Genomic DNA, 13121 nt, shown 5'->3' on the forward strand with positions numbered 1-13121 from the left:
TTTTCCCCATGTTGTCAGGAACCTCTGGTTCCCTATTTTCTTGGCAGTGCAACGGTGTTGGTGAAGAGAAGTTGGTGCAAGGACTAATGGGCATCTTTGTGCTGTCCACTTGTCCAAACATGTCCCAAGGCCACTACTGCCTTAGGTCAGGCTGAAGCCTTTGAGGGAGCCCTCACTCCCCAACCAAAATCACCCAGAACCCATCTGTGGTACTTTTAAGTTTCTCACCACTGAAACCAACGGCTGGGTGGGGAAGAAGGAAAGCAAACACTACTGGTCTTGTCACACAAAACCTTTCTCACAGTTGGGATTCCGTTACTCTAGATCTCTTCCTCAGATCCAACTCTGTGACAGTCCTGCTGCTATGTAGGGACACGTCAGCAAGCTTCCCAAGGAAGGGCCATCTCATTACTCTCCAGATTTTCAGTGTCAGCCTCTCATAACCCAGAGCACATAGCCTACATGTAGTACAGAAGGACAGTGGAGGCTAATGTGAGGTCATAGTACAACAGGACTGTGGGATGCGGGCCATGAAATACTATAGGACCCCAGTGATAAATGGAATCCAAGTGCTAGAACCAGGCCTGGACATCCCTCTGCCCTTGGTTCTTGCTGCAGCTACACTTGCCATTACAAAGGTTCTATCATACCTACCTGCTCCATGCTGCTGCACATGGCAGGCATCCTGCTTAATCAAGTTATGGAGCTATCATCTCAGATTGGCAGTTCTCTCTCCCTTCTCCCTTCCAGACCATCCTATTAACTCACTCAGACAAATACACAGTTCACATATACTTGGAAAGTGAATGAAATGCCAATGGTCCTGTGGACATAGATATATAGCCACTGAACAATTCAGACTCTATGGCCTACAGTGTTCTAAAGGAAGGGGAGAAACCACCCTAGACAGGGTCCAGAACTCATATGCCTTTGAGTATACTATCTTCCTTGTCCATAGTTTTGCTCTTTGGGTTTTTTTTCCTGCAATCTACTAATGTGTGGAAAATTCTAGAAATAACTAAATCGTAAGTTTTAAACTGCACACCATTCTGACCAGCATATCATGCCTTCTTACTCCATCCTATCTGGAATGTGGTCAATTGCTCTGACCAGCTTATCCACGCTGTATATGCTACCTGACTGTCAGTTATTTGGTAGCTATGTTAGCTATAAGATCAACCATTATGGTTTCACAGTACTTGTGTTCAAGGTAACTTACTTTACTTATAATGGCCCCAAAATAGTGATTCTGGTAATCTAATTACAGTATATTATTGTAACATATTTTATTGCTACTACTAATCTCTTAATGTGACTAATTTATAAATGAAACTTTAATGTAAGTATGCATTCATAGAAAAAAAAGCCAGCAGGGATCTTGTCTATGCACAAACTCCAGTAGCAGTTCTCAGAAAGGCCAGGTCTCCATCTAGTCTGGTTAAGAGTCTGCCCAGAGCATGACAAAGTTGCATGCTGAGACTCTTTATCCCAGAGGAACAGACATGTTTTCTTGTTTTATTTTGTTGTGGGGGGGTAGGTGGGGAGGAGGAGATGTCTATTTTTTACAGCAGTGAACTAAGGAAAATACTTCCACATTAAGATTTCTTAGTATCGGGGCCGGGAGTTTGGCCTAGTGGTTAAAGTGCTTGCCTAGCATGCATGAAGACCCGGGTTTGATTCCTTGGTACCACATACATAGAAAAGAGCCGGAAGTGGTGCTGAGGCTCAAGTGGTAGAGCTCTAGCCTTGAGAAAGTCCAAGGACAGTGCCCAGGCCCTGAGCTCAAGCCCAGGACTGGCAAAAAAAAAAAAAAAAAAAGATTTCTTAGTATCAACTAGAAGTCTTTTTTTTTTTTTTTTCTGGTAGTTAAGCCTGGGCACTATCCCTAAACCTCTCTGTGCTCAAGGCTAGCACTCTACCACTTGAGCCACAGTATCATTTCCAGTTTTTTCTGTTTATGTGGTGCTGAGAAATCAAACCCAGGGTTTCATGCTTACTAAGCAAACACTCTCTCTACTACTAGGCTACATTCCCAGCTCCAAGAAGTCTAATTTTTTTTTTTTTTGCCAGCCATGGGCTTGGGCATTCTCAAGGACAGAGCTCTACCACTTGAGCCTCAGCACTATTTCTGGCTTTTTTCTATGTATGTGGTACTGAGGAATCGAACCCGGGTCTTTGTGCATGCTAGGCAAGCATTCTACCATTAGGCCAAACTCCTGGTGCAGGTCTAATTTTCTTAAAGCAAGTTTCCAGGCTGAATTCCATAGTTGTGATAGTGAGAGAACCAAATAGATCATCATGGTAGCTGTAAGCCCTCATCTTCCCAACTCTTGGTGCTCCAGGATATTCCTGGGCTTCCTTTCTCCCTTACCTCAGCTCCTGGCTCATATGTCATCAATGACTGTCAATGCTCTGATTTCTGTCTGTAATCTGATCCCCTCTCCTGAATCCTGTAGTAGGCATCACAAACTTAACATCTCCCATTCCTATCCCAACCTCTCATCCCATAGTCCTCTATCCCAGTGAAATGCCAACAATCACCCATTGCTTTGAACAAAAAAGCAGGGTCATCTTTGGTTTCTCTTCTCTATTTCACAACAGCAAGTCCTCTTGGCTATTTTACCTCCACTTTTCCCTGACCTAACTCCCTCTCCTTGCTTTTAGCACAACCTGGCCTAAGCCACCATCACCACGCATGCATAAGCATCATCTCCAGCTGGACTCTAGCAATGCCTTGCTCCTTTACAGCCTGTTCATAGCCCAGAATCTAGAGGGACCCCTGTAAAAACCTCAAGTCAGCTGTCATTCCTCTCTCCAATAGTCCCACTGCACTCAGAGTGGGCACCAGTGTCCTCAGGGATCAAGGCCACTGTTCTGTGTCCTTTATTTTCCACATCCTCATTTCTTGGTGCTTTCCCTTCATCCTCTCTAGACACACTGGCCTTGCCTTTCCATGAACAGCAGAATTGTCTTCTGCTTGCTCTCCCTGCCTCCAACATTCTCCATCTACCCTGATGATCAAGGGCTTATTCCTTCATTTCAGGTTTCTGCTGAGATGCTGCCTTGCCATAAGGATTTCACTGCCTATGTTACATCCCATTGTATTTGTCTCCAAAGCACCTACTGACATCTAATATATTATATATGTGTTATATTTACTCTCTGGGATTTATTTTTTGGGAAAACACATACAATAGAGGCTTAATAAATAAAGGATGACAAGGAAACTGAGTAGCTGCCTTTGTAGTATTCTACAGAAAGAAGACAGCCTTTCAGTCATCAAATATGCCACCTAGGGCCTACAACTTCTCATGGTATCGATCTGTAAGTTCTGAAAATCTCTATTAGTTATAGCCAGAGAAGGCAAGGCTGGCCAAGGATGGCTGACTTGGGATAAGGTAGTCTGGGTAGGACAGGGAGGATCTAGTCAAAGCCTGCACACAGTGCTCCTCATTCACTTAGGGAGGAGCCACAGTGGGGAGCTTTGGCCCAAAGGTAGAAGGTGCTTAAGAAAGAGGAGAACACTGAGACCATGCAGAGATGAGGCACAGTCTGGTTCAATAATCACTTAAGGGACCCTCACTTAGGTGCTAGGTACTGCACAAAGTGCTAGATCCCTAAATATCCCATTTGCCAGGTTCCACTGGAAGGGACTTCATTGTGTCAATATTTACACAGCGAGTTTCTCACTTTCAGATCAAGCATATTTTCATTATCTGTTTCAAACCTTTCTCTTCTCCACTAACCTTGACCACTCCCTCCAGTCTCACCAGGAAACTTCACTTCCTACTTCACAGAAATAAACAGAAATCATCGTACCAGAACAAACTCTACTTCCGGCTTCCCCCTGTCCCTTGCTTGGTCCTGGCCCTTCTCATCATTCTACAAAAGTGACCTTTGCCTTAGGTGGATCTCTGCACTGGGGCCCTACCAGCCTTGGAAGCCTGCCTTTCTCCCAGAGGCCTTTTCATGCAGATTCTTCCCCATCTCTACCTCTTCACCACCAACTTCCTCCCTCAGCTGGCTCTTTCCCTTCAGCTTTCAGTGTAAATTCTCTCTTGAGATGAAAGAAAAACAAAACATTTTCACCCTCAGATTTCCATAGAGCTCCTGCCAAACATAGAGACTCTTCTTTACCCTCTACCCCCAATCTCAGCCACTGCAGTCCAGCCTTTACTCTCCCAACTCACCAATGCTCTCAGCAAGGTATCAGAGATTTTGTGTGTGTGTGTGACTAAGCCAATAGTCAATCTTCAGTCTTCTTCTTTTCTGTCCTCAAGATTACAGGTGACAGTGTTAAAACGCAAGCCCCACCCCACCTTCCATATACAGTACACACTTGGACTCTGGTTTCCTGGAGGCTACACTGAGCTGGCCTAGAAATCCATGTGTAAACAATCCATTGCTGTTTCCAAATGTTGTCTCTCTGCAGCACAGACAGCTCCTTGGCTCTACTCCCATCCTGCTACTGCTTATTTCAGGTTAACACATAAGTTTTCTGAAGCCTACACATCCAAAACCAAGCTGGGCTCTTCTTGCCAAAGCTGCTTTCTCCGGAGCTCCCTCTTGCTGAGGGCTCATTGTCCAAAAGCTGGCATCATTCCTGCAAAGCCCCCTTTCTACATCTAAATGGTCACTGTAGTCTAACAATATGCCTTGTAGGTACTTCCTGTCTACTTCCATCCACCCAACCCCATCCAATTTCAGAATCACTTCCATCCTGCATCTACTAAGCATGTCAGTCTTTCATGACTATTCCTAGATGAATCCTACATTGCGGACTAATCTCTCCCTCTGAACCCTCATAGCACAAACAGATGATGCCTACTTAGCTTAACCTCACCCACCTCCAAGTTCAAGGACTTCCCTGAAGACAGGCTCTGAGCAGCCTAGCTGTTCTAAGTCACCTGCCTTAGTAAGAGAGAATTCAAAGAACTGATGGTGGTTTTGCAACAAGTTAACCTCATCCTGTTCTGACTTCATAGCTAGACCCCATTAGAGAAGCTTTTCTACTCCTGGTAATCAAGTCATGGCTTCTCTCTGCCTCCTCCAAATCAATTTTCTCTGCTGGCCCCTTTATTAGCCCTATGTCAAGAACTAATCTGCCTCCAAGACAGCCTGATTACTCATAAATCTATGCCCCATTCCATCCCAGAATACCTACCCTGTCCCCCAAGGCCTACCTGCTCTACATTTTCCAAGAGCTAGAAACAGGACTTCTATTCTGGCAGTTCTTTGTCCTATCTGTTTTTAATTTGAATTTCAGTGTATTAGGCTAGGCATGCATTTCCCAGGTCCCCAAAGACCTCAAAATTCTCTAGTCCTATTTCATAGGGAAAAAGGAAACTAGCTTTTACTGAATACCCATCAAATACAACTCTGTGTGCATCCTGCCTCATCTCATCATTCTAGCAACCCCAAATGGGAAGATTTCGATTTCTCTTTGCCAGTAGGAAGATAGAAGGGAATCTAGCAACTTGTTTGTAATCAGGAAGTCATAAATTCAGATTTGAATCCAAATTCTGCCAAATTCTGATGCCTACACTTTTTCTACTCTGCTATTAGTGAAAACAATAAATGTGCCTCTGTGACAGTGCAGAAAAGAAACATAACACAGATGGACCTGGGCATGAAATAAGGGAACAGATAATTCATGTTATCCAGAAAAGAGGGTGCGGAGTCCTGATAAGAAATGACTAGATCAGAGCTGTGCAAGGTGGCTCATACATGTAATCTTAGCTACTCAAGAGGCTGAGATCTGAGGATTGCGGTTCAAAGCCAGCCCAGGCACTAAAGAGTGAGAGACTCCAATTAACCACTAGAAAATGGGGCCATCGCTCAAGAGGTAGGGTGGTAACCTTGAGCTGAAGAGCTCAGGGACAGTGCCCAGGCCCAGAGTTCAAGTCGCATGATCCACGAAAGAAAGAAAGAAAGAAAGAAAGAAAGGAAGAAAGAAAGAAAGAAAGAAAGAAAGAAAGAAAGAAAGCAAGAAAGCAAGCAAGCAAGCAAGCAAGCTAGCTAGATCAGGATTACTGGGGGGTAATTATAGTAACTTCTATCATCAGTTGGAGAGAATCTGGAAGAAGAGATGGCTGGAGTTTACTGTCTTGAGGCTCCCAAAACATCACAGGTTTTTAATATCAGAAATCAAAGTGGGGGGCCGTGAGTTTGGCCTAGTGGTAGAGTGCTTGCCTAGTATGCATGAAGACTGGGGTTCAATTCCTCGGTACCACATACATAGAAAAAAGCCAGAAGTGGTGCTGAGGCTCAAGTGGTAGAGCTCTTGCCTTGAGAAAGTCCTGAGCCCAGGACTGGCAAAAAAAAAAAAAAAAAAAAAGAAAAAGAAAGAAATCAAAGAGGGGTCTGGGAGTTTGTGCTTCTCTGGCACAAAGACCTGTGTTCGATTCTACAGTACCACATACATAGGGAAAATAAAAGCCAGAAGTGGTGCTGTGGCTCAAGTGGTAGCACTCTACCCTTGAGAAAACCCAAGGATAGTGCTCAGGCCCTGAGCCCAAGCCCAGGACTAGCAAAAGAAAAAGGAAAAAGAAAGAAAGAAATCAAAGTGGCCAAGAATAAAGTTTGGTGAGAAACATGAGATAGTTTTTCCTTAAGAGTGTGGATTTAAGCTTTGGGAGTGACCGGGAGCTCCAAAAAAGGGGACAGGGAATTAGATGCTGTCTCTGCTCTACACTGGTACCTGCAGGGTGGGAAGGGGATAAGAAACTCGAGGTCAAGTTGAGGATGTCCGTGGGCTCTGTGGAGCCATATTGAGATGACCAGTCAACAGCTGCAGCTTAGGCTGGCGACAGAGGATTACCAGACTCTAGGAGCCTTCTAAGGGCAATCCAAGTGGCATGGGCAGGTGCAGGGAGCTGTGTGAGGGAGAGGACACAAGTGCTGGCTATTCTTTCCAGAAGCTTGTTGGTAAACCAGGGAGAAGAGGAGCTGGGGAAACACAGAGCCATGCTGTTTAATGGCAAAGGCAGAGAGCAGAAGGCAGAGCCTGGAGGAGGGGTAGGAGGAGAGAATAATGGAAGAAACCTGTCTCAGGGAGGAGGCAAGAACTGATTCTGGAGAATAGGTGGGGATCTGCTGGGCTGGGTGGCAGGGCTGCTCGGGGCTGGTCTTCAATGGATGGAAGAAAAAGTGATGGGGAAGATTCCATGTTCTGAGTTGATAGGAGGGAAACTGACAGAACCTATGGTGTCAGGAAATGAGGCGCCAGCCAGATAAAAGAAAGTAGTCACCTTTCCCCAGCACATCCCCAGGATTGACGCTCACTGGCTGTCACTTTCCCTGGGTCCCTAGGCCCTGACTGTCTAGTTATACTGTAGTGTCCACACAGCACAGGTGCATACTGCCTTAGCCACATCACCAGTTAAGCCTGCTCTACCACCTGCTTGCAGATACCAGTATGCAAAGTGTTCCTGTCACGCTTTGTGTAACACTCTGGTGACTTTCTCTGTTGGGACTAATAAGTCTTTTCACTTTTACCTCCTGGTCCTCCACTCAATTTCTTCACCAGAGTGTGTCAGAGGCTATATGGATCAAGGTTGTCTGATCCTGCAAGTGAAGCTCTTCTTTAGGCAAAACTAATCAACCTTCTAGGAGGCCCCATACCATCCCTCAACTTGAACTCCTCCAGCTTATGATCCACCCACCCTTACATGTGTCAGTCGATATGGGGTTGAAAATGCATTTCAGAGGCTGGTTTTCTATAGCCTAGGATCCTCTCCTAGGGTTATTTGTCAGGCCCAAGGCCCAAAGCCTTTTTTCTTGAGTAAATACTAAGTCTCTTTCTCACCCTCATTCTTGGCCGTCAGCAGGAGCGGCAGCACAGCAGCAGCTGCTCTCATCCCTGAGGATCACTTCTGTCCGGTATTCTATCCCCAACACACTCACTACCTTCCCATCTACTCCTCTCCTGTCTCCTGTATAGCTCTGCTGGGGTAAGAACTCAGCCTAGAGGAACTACAAAACAGGTTATGACCTTAACAGAAAAAGCTCTTGAGATTGGATCTGCCACTGCTCCCTCCCCTGGTCCATTAACTCTTAAATATGCTCATCAGGGACAAAGCTGTTAGGCAGCTTTGGATCAATGCCTTGTGGGTTCTCTCTTCCTCCTTCTGCCTAGAATGCTGGCTGACTTTAAACAAGATACCATAGGAAGAACATAGGAGCTGGCTGGTGTCCAGTCAGTGCCTATATGTTGTGTCTACAGCTATGGGATGTTTCATGCCACTTCTAGCCCCAGCTTGAAACCAGGTTAAGCACCTGCCTCTCCTTTATCAGAGGGAAGTAATGAAAAAAGGGCTAATCTGATGAGATAGGCTATTTATAAGCCATACTATGTTCTGGTTCCTGGAATGTAAACAAGTCTTACTGGTAGCTCAGAGCCCAAGGGAGATACAGCCCAAATGAATTCAATGCAATTTAGTCAGCTTCAGTGCAGGTTCATTCTGAACTGGGTTGCAAGAAACACACAGAAATGTGCATGGGTCTTGTCACATGGCTGGCAGAGGTGAAAGTGGGGTGAATGCAATGGCCAGGACTGGTCCCATGTTGCTGGTCCAACCATCCAGATACTAAGGGACCCACCCCTCTGTCTGAGGAAGAGGCAGGCAGATGTGGCTTGCTGAAGAAACCAAAGTAAGAGGTTTGAATCAGAGAACTCTGAGTCCTGCGGTTGGATCAGTAGCTCAAGAGGGTTATTTACACTCAGAGCTTCCCCTTTATCATCTAGGAGATGTGAAGAATAATCCAGATAACCACGGAGGATAAAATGAGACACTTCATGGAAGATAAGGGCAGTGAGAAAATGTTTCAAAAAGAAAAGTGTGCTTTCTCAGTAGAGCAAAGCTCATTATAGAAGGTTTGTTTGCCTGAGTGATGAGGCCCCTTTTCCATCATTAGCCTAACAGGAGTGCCTCAGAGGTGTTAGCTCTCTTACTCTGGAAAACATCACCCCTGCAACACCCCATCACAGCAGTTAGTTAATACTTCCAGTGGCTGTTCCTCTACACAGTTTCTCAGTTAACTCCACCACCCTAACACCCACATCCCACCGCTATTCAGATGATGTGAGCTGGGGGAGGATAACACAACTCTTCCTCGTACCAGATCTCAACCAGATGACTTAGGAAAGTCTTCTCCATCACTTCCTCTGTCTACTGTCTGGGCAGAAGCCCTTCCCCAGGGAAAGGCCAGCAGATCCAATCTTTAGATTTACAAGGACAAAACGCTAGGCATTTTCATTTCCATCTTTTTTTTTCTTTTTTTGGTCGGTCATGGGGCTTGAACTCTGGGCCTGGGCACTATTCCCTGAGCTCTTCAGCTCAAGGCTAGTGCTCTACCACTTGAGCCACAGTGCCACTTCTGGTTTTTTGGTGATTTATTAGAGATTAAAGTCTCACTGACTTTTTAGTGCCTGGGCTGGCTTTGAACCCTGACCCTAAGATCTCAGCCTTCTGAGTAGCTAGGATTACAGGCATGAGCCACTGCCCCGGGCTTCACTTCACCTTATACATGTCTTTCTTGAAGCAATTTCTGTCTTGTTCAAATCAGTTAGATAGAGACGGGAGTCCTCAGATGATCAGGTTTTCACCATCAGTTAACACTCCTGTCTGGCTTGGTGTGTGTTGTATGAGCAAAGCAAACAGCTGTTTCAGGATCTGAGAAGTCTTCCACCAGCCTCTTGCTGTCTAAAATTAGCGCGCGCTCTCTCTCTCTCTCTGTCTCTCTCTCTGTGTCTGTCTGTCTGTCTGTCTGTCTGTCTGTCTCTCTCTCTCTCTCTCTCTCTCTCTCTCTCTCTCTCTCTCTCTCTCTCTCTCTCTCTCTCTCACACACACACACACACAGTACTGTTCTATTCCCAGAAGTGCTTCAGCTAATTTCTTTGCATTTTATGTCTTCTCTGAAAGAAAAGAACCATACTCACTGGCTCTAATTAGTTCTCACAGAGCACCAGGAAGTAACTAGATGTCTTTCTCCAGGGACGTGGGTCAGGGCCCAGGGCTGTGGAGCTTGGGCCTGCAAGGGTCAGCCCTGGCCCTGAGTCTCGCTCACCTCCAGTTCCACCAACCTTTGCGCGCCACAGCCGCCTCCGGCAGCCGGGTCTGACTTCGACTTGATAAAAATGAGTTCTCACGAAAGTAAACGTGAAAGGGCCAAATATGGGAACTCGGCGAGAGGAGAACTAGCTGAGAAAGAAAGCCGACCCGAGCGTCCCGGGCGACTCCAGCCAGAGCGTGGCGCTCCCGCCTCACCTCGCCGGTTCACTGAAACTTCGCAGAGCTCCACCTCTGTCGCCTCTAGGAGCCTTGGCTTGCTTCAGGACCCGGAGAACCACCTTCTGGGGAGTGGGGGGTGCCGCACCTTTAGATCCGCACACGCGGTGGGGCGTTCCACGGGCGACACCTCACGCTGAGGTGTTCCGAAGTGGAGAGGTGCCTTGAGCGGACACCGGTACCCCCGAAAGCCCACCCCGCCGCCTGCGAGCCCCAACCTCAGTCAATTACCACACGGAACCAGCCCCGACTCTCCATCCTCGCCACACCTCTGCCCCCTCTCCCGTCCACCCGCCCCACCGCCTTCCCCGGTCCGGGCTCCCCGCCCGCCCGCCCGCCGCCGCCTCCCGGGGACGAGCGGGAAGGCCAGGCCCGGGACCCCCTAACCCCGCAACCACCACCACCGCCCCCTCTCGGTTTTAAAGGAACGGGGACGAGCCGAAAGTCGCTCCTCAGGCTTCTCACCCAGCCTTCAGCCGTGAGGTGTCGGGGCGGTCACTTGCCGGGGGACTGGGACTCTCGTAGAAAGGGGCGCGCGGGGTCTCGGCTGGGAAGCGCAGCAGCGGCCGCCAGCCGCCCGCAGCCAGGCAGGGGCGGGGCTCCCAGCCGGGGAGGAGCTCAGAATAGCGCCCGCGAGGATGGGCGGGGCCAGGACCCGGGTAAGGGCGGGGCCAGGACCCGGGTAAGGGCGGGCCTCTCTGTTCCAGGCAGGCGCTCAGACGGACGCTCTCGAGGAGGGCGGGGCCAGAGCCAGAGGATGGGCGGGGCCAGGACCCTGGTGAGGTCGGGCCTCTCCGTCCCAGGCAGGCGCTCAGAAGAACGCTCACGAGGAGGGCGGGGCCTGAGTCAGAGGATGGGCGGGGCCAGGGCCAGGGGTGGGGCCTCGTACGGGTAGGAGTTGAGGGGTCAGAGCCTGGCCGGGCTGACGTCTGCGATAGGGGTCTGGCAGGAGGCTGAGAGTTACTCAGGCCATTCAACTGTTTACCTTTCTAGAACCATTGCTATCTAGAAATGCATGTCTCCCATGATTTCCGCCCGTGCATTTGAATTGCACTTTTCTTACTCTTCAATAAGAAAACTAGGCTCAGACAATTCTTTTATAGGTCGCTTCTTCCAGATCTTCAGGTGTAGTTCTCCAAATTTGCCACTATATTGTCCTATCAAGAGCAGTCTTTTAGGCCAGGCGTGATGGCTCACGCCTACTCAGGAGGCTGAGATCTGAGGATCGCGGTTCAAAGTCAGCCCGGGCACTAAAAGGTCAGTGAGAATCTTATCTCCAATTAATCACCGGAAAACTGGAAGTGGCGCTGTGGCTCAAGGGGGTGGGGTGGTAGCCTTGAGCTGAAGAGCTCAGGGACAGCGCCCAGACCCAGCATTCTGTCTGTCCCAGGACAGACAGAATCAAAACATAGAGCGTGTGATGTGTCAAGGGCAACAAGATCTTCAAATCAACTCTGGTGAAACAGCCTGATCATTTCCAATCTATAGACTGAGTTTCAGCTCTTAGTTTCATGTCACTCAAAGGAGTGACATGAAGTGACATGCCCAAGGCTAGACCCATCCAGCAGTTTGTAGCTAGAACTTGAATCTAGGCCTCGTCTCATAAACACCAGGCTCTTTCTTGTAATGTATTCTCTCAAGAACATAGACTATTAACATTCGATATAAAAGAAATGGGCCAACCTTCCAATTCTAGTTTTACTTTCCCATCAGATAGCCAAATCATGGTGAATATACTTTTCCTTGAGCTTAAATTATTTATCAATAAGAGAGGAGAATGATATTTACCTATGGGGAGGATTTAGACGCCCATAGGAGATGGACTGGAAACAGCAGTGGGTGGAGCTTTCATCATTGGGAAGGCTGAGGAATCTGGGAATGCTAAAGTGCACTTGTGCAGTCTGGTAAAGCAGTACCTGGTCACAGTTAGCTTGTTGTTACCTGGTGTCTTATTTTTCAATGAGAGTCAGAAACTCATTTTCTTTGGTTACTAACTGAGCATATTAACCACTCCATGGAGAAGATGAGATCTGGAGGAATTGCTGTGGGACTGTAGATCCAGATCACAATCTTTATGTCTGATACTTAATGGGCCTACATTTCCCTTGCTTCCCCATACAATCTGTCTTTCTGTATAGTTACCTACTTCTTGCCTTTCTTCTCATTATCCCCAAGCCTAATACTAAAAAATGATAGCTGTGAATTCAAATAAAACTACCTTTAGATTAAGATACATTTTAGTGAGTTTTGAAAACATTAGATATATTAGAGATATTTTATCTCACTTTAGGCAGAATTGAGACTTTGAAATTAACTCTCTATTGAGAATATCAATAACATAACTTTTCCTAGAGATCAAAAGGCAAGAATTTCAGCTGTTTAATTTCTGGATAAATTGGTAGACTATAATCTTGGCTGTCAACATGAAGGTGGGTGGGTAGAGAGGTAAGGTTGCCATCTACTGGACTAGCAGATGGGTGCACTATCTTCCATAGGTGCCCTTCAAGAGGAATCAATACTGTGAGTTGATGAACAGAACATAGAGTCACACTTTTCATCACTTTGATACCCATGAGATTAGATAAGGAGGAAAAATCCTCCTTTGGGGTCTTAGGCCAACTCTTTATCCTCCACTATAAGTAACAATGGAAACTCTTTGCTTGTCATAAACCACATGCAAAGTGTGATAGGGCAGCAACCACTCAGACCAAAAGCATACTTTATAGTGCTTTGAACACAGAATGCTTACTTGCTACCAAATAGGTTTTCCATGGAGGCAGTTAATGAATGCCTGTGTGGGTTTTGTCTTTTTGTACCACTACTGGGGCTTGA

At 47.0% G+C, this 13121-nt stretch overlaps 1 protein-coding gene across 1 annotated transcript in view; it reads right to left on the reverse strand.

Annotated features, from left to right (window-relative positions):
• The window catches only part of LOC150058433 (TNF receptor-associated factor 5), a 45526-nt gene extending 34651 nt beyond the window's left edge, over positions 1-10875 (reverse strand). Inside the window, exon 1 of the mRNA XM_090341248.1 lies at positions 10755-10875. The gene's annotated coding sequence lies outside the window, so the exon portion shown is untranslated. The remainder of the gene's footprint in view (positions 1-10754) is intronic.
• Positions 10876-13121: the final 2246 nt, after the last annotated feature.

This window comes from Megascapheus bottae, chromosome 10 (assembly GCF_031878675.1).
Source record: "Megascapheus bottae isolate mThoBot1 chromosome 10, mThoBot2.hap1, whole genome shotgun sequence".
Taxonomy (NCBI): domain Eukaryota; kingdom Metazoa; phylum Chordata; class Mammalia; order Rodentia; family Geomyidae; genus Megascapheus; species Megascapheus bottae.